This window comes from Vipera ursinii, assembly GCF_947247035.1.
Source record: "Vipera ursinii genome assembly, chromosome: 2".
Taxonomy (NCBI): domain Eukaryota; kingdom Metazoa; phylum Chordata; class Lepidosauria; order Squamata; family Viperidae; genus Vipera; species Vipera ursinii.
The window spans coordinates 131,305,418-131,315,945 of NC_139513.1; the positions used below are offsets into that span (position 1 = coordinate 131,305,418).

The window sequence follows — 10,528 nt, forward strand, 5'->3', positions numbered from 1 at the left end:
GTGTGTGCAGCCTAATCCCATACATGTGCAGATAGAGCTTTGTGCACTCACCCACTGCTTGCGTAGCCTCATTCCTAAAGGGCTGTGGTCTGGTACCGGGAGTTGGGGATCCCTGATCTAGATAAACCATTAAAAAGCAGTTGATAAATTGAAATTCCTTCCTTCCTTCCTTCCTTCCTTCCTTCCTTCCTTCCTTCCTTCCTTCCTTCCTTCCTTCCTTCCTTCCTTCCTTCCTTCCTTCCCTCCCTTCCATAATTAAAATAATTACTAGTGCAATGCAGTATTCATTGACGGGTAGTACTAAGGCTTAAAGAAATGTTAAGATTTATTTATGTATTGACACTAATACAGAAATATTGCATGGGGTAAGGAAGACAAAGAGAGGGATGATTTTATGGAAGATGGAAGTTGTACCCTAAATCAACCAATTTCCTTTCACATGATTTATTTTCTCCTTCCAGGATTTTATTCTGAATTTTTCATAAAAATTCATGGGAAATCAATTTATACCTTTGATTTTTATGTGCAACCTTGCATATCTACTACTGTCATCAAATCTTTTTATGTGATGCTTCACCCGTCAGGAAAGAAAAAAAAAGGAATGAATAAGCACTTGTGGGATTAGCCACTCAGAAAAATGGGACTGAATATGCTTCTACTTCCATGGCCAACGATGCAAAACAGCCATCAGAGCTGCACACAATAGAGTGACAGAGTCACAGTGGGTACCATTTTATTGAATGTTCATCTAAGAGTCTTTCAGACCTTTTGTTGTCTAGGGATTTTTTTCCTTTCCTTTTCTTGTTTATACATACACACATACAGAGAACATTTTTTTCAAAACCATTTCTGAATTTTGTATAGAAGCAAGAGAAGCCTATCATCTCTACTTTGTTCATGTTTGACACCTCAGGGCCCTTTGTATCCTTTGAAAAATCATGTTTTCATTCCTTGTTTGCAGGCAGCTCTACTGTACATCCAGCAACACAGATTTTTATTCATGGTTGCCCTTCCCTTCCCACTTCAATGATGCATGATATATCGCTGAAATAGTCATAGCAAATCCATTAAAACAATCAACCTTTCTTCACACCTTCTGGCATTATCTTGAAGAGCCCTTCCTCTTTTATTAGAGTTTTCTCTCTTTCTGTTTTGACTATTATTATTTTTTCTTGTGTTTCAGCTGACTGAAGGGCTGTGCCATGTGATCTTTAGAGTCTAAGGACCACCAAATGAGTCACCCAATGCTCAAGGTATATTTTTAGTTCTGCAGTTGTGCCAATCCTAAGCTTGGCTGACAATGAAGACTAAACTAAGGATGTGTGAAACCCACAAAAGGAATTTCCCTAACCTCGCTTTCTGGGGGGAAAAATGTGTGTGCAAATGGTGTTTATGCTGCAATCCCTCCACAATTTATTTATATATATATTATCTTCTTATCCATAACATGGTAGTACACAATAAATAAAGACCTATTGTAGAAATTTCAACTAAATAGCATTCAGAATAGAATACAATAGAGCTTCCTGTAAACAGAAAAATCTGGAGTTTTTTTTTAAAAAGAGCTAAATTCTAATTACTTAAAGTGAAGAAACCAGGTGGATTTATAATGGAAAAGAATCTCATAGCTCCAGCACTATATTTGCAGTGTAAATCAACTGCTATAAATGGATATGTTATCACAGAGTTTCCCAATTTGCCACCCTCCTAACGTATCAGGATCACAAACTACAGAATTCCCAAGGAAAAGGGATGATGACAGTTAAAGTCCAACACACCTGGTTGGACAGAGTTGAAAGAGGGCACTGAATCATAAGCCAAGCATGCCTGCAATTTCAAATAATTATTTCCAGTAAAGTCCTGGATGGATTCAACATTTTGCTAATTGTCACTTGCTCTTCATTAGAGACTTTGTAAAATTTGTAGTCTTCTACTCCCCTTTCTTATAATCACACTTTCTTATAGAAAAAAGTGTGCAAGTGAACATTTCATCAATATGTAAATAAATATTCATGCCCAAATAATGAAGACAAACATGCAATCACCTATTTCATACCTATGGCATTGCCATAACATGCACATATTCAGTGTTATTGAGAAGATCTAGCAGTTTACTTATGATAGAATGCAATGATAGATACAGCCCAATTTTTGTATATATGTATGTATTTATTTAAGAGATTTATATGGCTGCCCAGCTCGACAGTGTGACTCTGGGAGACTTACAATAACCAAAAAATAAGCAAAAACAGATACTCGATTCTGTTAAAATGAATTTTGTACATTAGATATTTGTACAAATATGAAGGCATGCTCCTTAACTAAATATCCTTTGTGTACATTATAAAATAAGCATGCAAATTTAGCAAATTTCTGTTGCTAAGTGAAACGTTCTCTGTTGTTTTGGGCAACGCTGTTGCTTCTGGCCGGCTCTCGGCGGTTTTCGGCGGCGTCTCTGAGGCTCCAGCTGATCGGCGGCGGCCTCGGAGTTCCAGCTGATCGGCGGTGGCCTCGGAGCTCCATTTTGGCGCTTCCGTGTTGGCGGCGATGTCAGCGGCGGCGGCGGCGGGGATCTCTCTGTTGGACCTGCCTCGGGCCGCTTTTGGCGGCTGCGGCGTCTTCGGGCCGTTTCAACGGCGGAGGGGACGACCGCTGGTCAGCTTGGTGGCAGGGATGTCCCTGGTATTGTTTTTCGGGCCGCTTCCGGCGGCGGAGGTGGCGACGGTGACGGCGTCCTCGGGCTGCCCTGGCAGTGGAGAGGACGACCGCGGCGACGGCGGCGGTGCTGCTGCTTCATTTGCCTTGTTCCGGCCTCCGACGGTGATGGCGACGACGGCGTTTTCGGGGCTTGCTGGCCCGTTCCATCGGCAGCGATATGGCGGTGGTCGGTGCTTTTTCATCTGGTCTGCGATGGCCGTAGCAGCTCCGGTGGACTGCCAATTACTAACTCTCCATCTGCCTCCCTACTCCCCTTTGGACTGGGACGGACCTGGGTGCAAGCCGCAGTGGGAGAGCGGCTTGTTTTTACATCGGCACTCCCATAGAGGTGGGAGCTCTATGGGTTATGCCCCACCCAGGGTGTACATTCTGGACCATCCCCTGGATCAGACTCTCGACCTGTCGTGGGAGGACGGGTTGGGGTCTGCCCCCGGGAGCATCCAACCGGGTGGCAGTAGGTTGGTCGATGGCCCGAATGCTTCACTCCCTTCCTTTAGAACCTCCTACTGGACTTTTCCATTATGGGACTGCCTTATCTGGACTTGTTGGACTTATGTATAGATACTCCAGCACGGACTTGCTCGCCCTCAGGGGTGCCCCCCTCTCCTGGGCGCGTCCCGCCTTTTTTGCCATTCCCAGTCTCAATGAAGGGCCCAATTATTGGGACCCTGAGAGATGGCCGGGTAAGGTCAGGGGCTCTCGATCCAAATTTAATAGGAGGCCCCTGGTTAATTTTTTAGTTAAATTTTTTAGGGGGTTAGGGAGAGGGGTGGGGGGTAATGGTTGTTTGACTATGGGGGGTGGCCATACAACCATGGTGCAGGCCAGGCCTGGGTCCGACTGCGTTCGGGGGGAGCGGGGTGTGGTTACATCTGGGGCTCAGGAGCGGGTCGTGGGATTACCGATTCCCACGACACTGGGGTATGGCAGCAGGCGTATGGACAGAGGGCCGTATCGTTACCGGGAGGGCCGTCCCCGCTGTTTACAAGCGGTGAGGCGCTCCGACCCTCTGTTTCTTCCCCGAGGTGCCGGGAGCGAGGATGCGCAGCCTCCTGAGCTCCGGCTGGTTTACCTGAATGCCAGGTCCGTGGTTAATAAGGCTCCCCTTGTGCGGGATTTGGTGGAGGGTGAGCATGCGGACCTGGCTTGTATCACCGAAACCTGGTTGGGCCCAGAGGGTGGGGTCCCTTTGGTTGATCTTTGCCCACCAGGTTTCCGAGCGTTACACCGGCCTCGGGCTCAAGGTAGGGGCGGGGGAGTGGCAGTAGTTATCAGGGAGACCTTATGTCCGCGGGAGACCACCGTCCCTCAGATAGTCGGGTGTGAGTCTCTCTTTTTGAGGTTTGGTTCGGGGGCGCAGTTGGGCTTGCTGCTGGTGTACGTTTCGCCTAGTCACTCAGCGGCAGCCCTGCCTGAGCTACTCGATGTCCTCTCCGGTTTGGTGATTGAGTTCCCCAAACTTTTAGTTTTGGGTGACTTCAATCTACCATCCCTGGGAGGGTCATCTGAGTTAGCTCGGGAGCTCATGGCTTCCATGACGGCCATGGACCTGACGCAGGTAATTTCTGAACCAACTCATGAGGGAGGCCACACCCTGGACCTAGTTTTTTTATCTGGACGATGGTTGGATGATCTTGGTGGGGGCTCTCCATTTATCATGCCCCTGTCATAGACCGATCATCACCTCCTGCGGCTGGTCTTCCACTTTACCACCCCCCGCCGTGGGGATACGGAACCAATTAGATGGTACCGCCCCAGGCGCTTAATGGACCCTGACGGGTTCCAGGCAGCGCTGGGATCCCCACCTGCCTCCGTCGCTCACAACTTGGCGGATGCCTTAGTGGAAGCCTGGGAAAGGGCAGCCACTGAGGCACTGGACCGAGTTGTACCCTTGCGGCCCCTGACCCGGTGCAGATCCCAACGAGCTCCATGGTTCTCCGTGGAGCTCCGGGAGATGAAGCGTCGGAAACGGGGCCTAGAGAGCTGCTGGAGGTCCAGCCGATCCGAATCCGACCGGTTGCGGTTAAGAACCTATATTAGGTCTTATCTCGCTGCGATGAGGGTGGCGAGGTATAATTACTTCTCCACCCTCATCGCGTCCGCAGATAACCACCCGGCCGCCCTGTTTAGGGTGACTCGCTCACTTCTTAATCAGGAGGTGAGGGGGGATCCCTTGCAGGGTCATGCCGAGGAGTTTGGTCAGCATCTGTCGGATAAAATCGCTCGGATTCGGACCGGTTTGGACTCCAGCTGGGCAGAGTCTGACGATCAGGACACGGGCGGTCTTGTCAATGTTATCTGGGAGGAGTTTGATTCTGTGACCCCTGATGAAGTGGACAGGATTATGGGGAGGCTGAGCTCCACCACATGTTTATTGGACCCGTGCCCTTCCTGGCTGGTTTATGCAGCTAGGGAGAGGACACGAGGCTAGTTCCAGGCGGTGATATCTGCTTCTTTGAGTGAGGGTAATTTCCCCACTGTCTTGAAGGAGGCGGTGGTGAGACCCCTCCTCAAGAAGCCAGCCTTGGACCCAGCTGTGTTGAACAACTTTCATCCAGTCTCCAACCTTCGCTTTCTTGCGAAGGTTGTTGAGAGTGTGGTGGCGCATCAGCTCCCTCTGGTCCTGGATGAAGCGGATTATCTGGATCCGTACCAATCGGGTTTCAGGCCCGGGTACAGCACGGAGACGGCATTGGTCGCTCTGGTGAATGATCTCTGGAGGGCTTGGGATAGGGGATGTTCCTCTGTCCTAGTCCTATTAGACCTCTCAGCGGCTTTCGATACCATTGACCATGGTATCCTGCTGCGGCGTCTCAGGGGATTGGGAGTGGGAGGCATGGTTCTTCGGTGGTTCTCCTCCTATCTCCTGGGACGTTCACAGTCAGTGTTGGCAGGGGGGCAGAGATCGGCCCCTAGGTCTCTCGTTTGTGGAGTTCCTCAGGGGTCGGTTCTCTCGCCTCTCCTGTTCAACATCTACATGAAACCGCTGGGTGAGATCATTCGTGGTTTTGGAGTTGGGTATCATCAATATGCTGATGATACCCAACTTTTTATTTCGACCCCAAACCACCCCAGTGATGCCCTCGCTGTGATGTCCCGTTGCCTGGAGGCGGTTCGGGTCTGGATGGGGAGGAACAGACTTCAACTCAACCCTGACAAGACTGAGTGGCTGTGCATTCCGGCATCCCGGGACATTCAAAATGTTCCATCCCTTTCTATGGGGGGTGAGCTGTTACCCCCCGTGGATAGGGCTCGCAACTTGGGAGTCCTCCTAGATTCACGACTTACCCTGGAAGATCATGTAGCAGCTGTGACTAGGGGGGCTTTCGCCCAGGTTCGCCTGGTGCACCAGTTGCGGCCCTATCTGGACCGGGATGCCCTGTGCACGGTCACTCATGCGCTCGTGACCTCTCGCCTAGACTACTGTAATGCTCTCTACATGGGGCTTCCCTTGAAGACCACTCAGAGGCTCCAACTGGTACAGAATGCGGCCGCGAGAGTTGTCTTGGGAGTTTCCCGGTACTCCCATGTTACACCTTTGCTCCGCGAGCTGCATTGGTTACCAGTTGTCTTCCGGGTGAGGTTCAAGGTCTTAGTGATGGTTTTTAAGTCCTTACATGGCATGGGTCCGGAATACCTCGGGGATCACCTGCTGCCGGCGTCAACTCCCCTCTGCCCTGTGCGTTCCCACAGAGAGGGCCTCCTCAGGGTGCCTCCGGTCAGAGAATGCCGGCTGGTGGCCCCCAGGGGGAGGGCCTTCTCTGTGGGCGCCCCGGCTTTGTGGAATCAACTGCCGGTTGAGCTCCGGATGGCACCGGATCTCCGCTCCTTCCGGCGCGGGTTAAAGACCCACCTATTTGAACAAGCTGGCCTGGCCTGATGGGGAGTTATTTGGGTTTTAAATATTTGTATATTTTATTGTTTTATCTTGGGCATTAATTTAATTCTATTTTAACTTTTGTAGTTTTGTATTTTTATTATATGCCCTGTTCACCGCCCTGAGTCCTTCGGGAGAAGGGCGGTATAAAAATTTAATAAAACTAAACTAAAACTAAGTGAAAAAAGCCCATTTTATGACCTTTCTTGCCACAGTTGTTTAGTGAATCACTGCAGTTGTTAAGTTAGTAACATGGTTGTTAAGTGAATCTGGCTTCCCCATTGACTTTGCTTGTCAAAAGGTTGCAGAAGCAGATCACATGACTCCAAGGTACTGAAACTGCTATAAATATGAGTCAGTTGCCAAGCATCCGAATTTTGATCACATGGCCATAGGGATGCTGCAATAGTTGTAAGTGTGAAAAATGGTCATAAGTCACTTTTCAGCGCCGTTGTAACTTTGAACAGTCACTAAATGAACTAAGTCAAGGACTACTTGTATCTCTTTCACAGCCCAACCTATCTCAAAGATTTGGTGATCGTGTACATATCAAATGAAAGTAGACACCTGCCTCTCTATAAGCATCTTGTATTCCTAAAGAAAAGGTGGAATATAAATCTAGCCAATGAATAAACAAACAAACATGAAGTCACTGGGCAAGTGAATAAAAACAATGTATATAAAATTAGTCTGAAGTGCTGATACTCATTGGAGTATCAAATCTGCAACATCATCATCATCAATCACAGGAAGGAAGGAAGCAAGCAAGGAAGGAAAGACATCTCAATTAATACAAAGACAAGAGCAGAGCAAAGAAATATATCTTCAACTTAAAAGTTGATGCCTCAAGGATTTCAAGGTAGAGGACACTCTTGAACACATGTACTATCTGCAAGATAAAATGATTATACACACTCATCCTATGCCTCACAGTCTTTACCATTAATTTTGTTTGCATCGGTAAAGGTGGCACTTCAGGTATTGCAGTTGCACAAAATCCTATGCAAAACCTCCAGGTTGGGTGTAGCAGTTCATCAGCAATAGCCTGGTTGCTTCCACAGAATGGTAAGATACCCGGATACTCCAGTCAGAAATTGGCCACCACATTATGTCCCAACTGCAACTTGTATACCAGTCACAACTCTGCTAATCTTTTATGCTCATTTCTACAAACAAAAGGTTCTTCACTCTTTCTTTCCTAATGCTGCTAACTTTTGAAATCCCCCAACTGTAAGAATTAATTTTTATTTTAGGACCTCAGCACTCCTTGCTTAATCTAAGTGACACTGAAAAAGAACTCAGAAGCAGGATAGCCATCCTGAATTCTTCTAGCAATCTGTCTGTCTTTCTGTCTTGGTCATCCTTAATATTAAGCTGAATTTTAGGTTTAGATGTCACACATTCATCCTGTTGGAGGTATAGTTTTTATATACATTTTTTTTCATATCATTGCTCTTTCAACACTTCGCTCTAATCTATGCTGGTTTTATCAGCCCTCAAAGAATCCGCAGATGCTGCCAACTGTAGGTAATGAAACTTGAGCTTGGATATCTATATTCATGAGCAAGGTTTTCAAGGTGTGAATGTGTTTCATGGCATTTCTATAAATGAGTTTTGGGAGGTGGCAAAGGATTGCAAGATAGTCCTGGTGGATAACTGCTCTATTGCAAAATGGCTCCATATGATGAGTTTTTTTCACAGGGATGTTGCAATACAGGCTGTCCACTGACTTAGAGGCATTTTTTGAATTTCAGATTTTCTTGTATATTTTCTTAACAGTGAAAGACTTTTATTGTGCTGCCCCGCAGGTCATTACAATTCTTTTGAAGTGGAATTTGTTCAAAAGAGTTAAGAGGTACTATTGGTAGAATGTTCAGCTTCTTAAGTTCTTGTGATGAGTATCGCCAAGGCTGCTTGTTTCTTAGTGCTGCTTGAGAAAAGCTGGGGGAGGGACGGGAGTTAATGGCATGTTGTTTGCTTAAGTTCTCTCAATTAGCAAACAATTCTTGCCGAAAGAGGGACCCAGAAATTCCATGCCCCGAAGTAACAGCCAGTGTGCTGCAAATGTTGCAGCCCCCTGCAAGGAACATTTTCATCTCTCTAGTTCTGAGCATTACATCATGCCAAGTGCATCCTGGGGGATATTGTCATGCTAATGAGGCAGCCCGGGAGACCCAATTCTCTTGCTCCTTCGAGAGACATTCCCACCATGCCCCAGTCCTCCAGTTTATTCAAGCCCAGCTGAATTGCCTCCTGAGAATAAAAGACAGAGCCTTAATTAAGTACCGCACTCTGTTCCCAATCACAACTTGATTGTTGTGCCAGCTTGCTTCTTTGCTAAAGATGAAATACCCAGACTTCCTTTACTAGCTTCACACTAAGGGGAATAGCAGTAAGGGCCTCCTCTGCTGGAATTAAGTTTTAGTAAACGACTGTGCCACTAGGACAAATCCCAATGAATCCAGTGCTTGGTGGGAAAAAATAATAATCAGTAATTCTAGCAAAGAATGGCTGGATGAGAATTTCCAAAGTAAGACCCATAAGCATAGATCTATTATATTCTGCAAAGGGAACATGTATAAATAAAGGATAAAGGTGATAAACTCTTAGCATGTTTAACTTGAACCTAAATTCTTTGCAGAACATCTCTCATTATAAAGGATATTTCTTTCTGGATGAATATGATTGATGTACAGTATTTCCATTTATATTACCTTTTTCTCTTTTCCCAAAAAAGCTCAAGCTGACTTTTTCTTCTTCTCTATCTTGAGTTTAATGCTCGCATAATACTGTCTGGTGTTCTAGGGAGCTTCGTAGCTAAGTGCAGTTTTAATCCCAAATTATCTCAATTCTAGGTCTCCATTCTGACACCTATTCTTCTCCCCCCCCTCATTAACCATTTTTGTAAAGCTGACATATAAAGCAGAAGGCTGTTGATATTACAGTGGACAGCACACCATCCATTTTTAAAGAAGTAAATGAAGTCTGCAGTTTAGTGGTCCCTAGGAAGACATTCCAGGCATCATAGGATAATTTCAGTTTCCTCTCTAAGGGGGCAAGATAATTTTCTCCACAGATGGGGAAAACGTACATTGGATTCATCCTTTAAGCTTCTTGACTTCGATTCTTTTCAACATCCAGGTTCACATGTCCAAGGAGGCCATCAGTGGGGGTGCCAGGAAAGGTCTATAGATTTGCATGATCCAATGCTCCCCCAAGCATTTCTTCAACATGTCCAGGATCTTCTGTAAAGAATATCGGGTTTTTTGCAGGGAAAGAAGAGAAAAATATATCCAAGGTGTCTTTTGAAGATAAATTACAGATTGATTTGCTAGTTATAAAACATAAAATGTCTTTACCAGGAAATCCTCCTTTATATATCTTCTCAAGGAAAAGAGAGGGGAGGCGGGAGAGATTATAAACAATAGAAATGATGCTTTGGGTTCAAGCATGCACTGTCTGATTTTCTTTACCTGAGTAATTTATATTTATTTTACTTGAGCTGTTTTCATCTGGCAACTGCTATAAACTGTAGAAAACCTGTGGCCCCAAACTCAGTGGCTTGCATTTCTCTTTATTCCTACCTCATTCCATGGTATCTTGCTGCGGCGTCTCAGGGGATTGGGAGTGGGAGGCATGGTTTTACAGTGGTTTTCCTCCTATCTCCTGGGACGTTCGCAGTCGGTGTTGACAGGGGGGCAGAGGTCGACCTCGAGGTCTCTCGTTTGTGGAGTTCCTCAGGGGTCGGTCCTCTCGCCTCTCCTGTTCAACATCTATATGAAACCGCTGGGTGAGATCATTCGTGGCTTTGGAGTTGGGTATCAACAGTGCGCTGATGATACCCAGCTTTTTATTTCGACCCCAAACCACCCCAGTGATGCCCTCAATGTGATGTCCCGTTGCCTGGAGGCGGTTTGGGTCTGGATGGGGAGG

At 46.5% G+C, this 10,528-nt stretch overlaps 1 long non-coding RNA gene across 1 annotated transcript; it reads left to right on the top strand.

Annotated features, from left to right (window-relative positions):
- The first annotated feature begins 386 nt into the window (after positions 1–386).
- On the top strand, positions 387–9,360 carry LOC310633613. The gene is made up of 3 exons (XR_014491041.1): positions 387–721; positions 1,184–1,253; positions 7,849–9,360. It is a non-coding gene; the product is annotated as an uncharacterized lncRNA (long non-coding RNA).
- Positions 9,361–10,528: the final 1,168 nt, after the last annotated feature.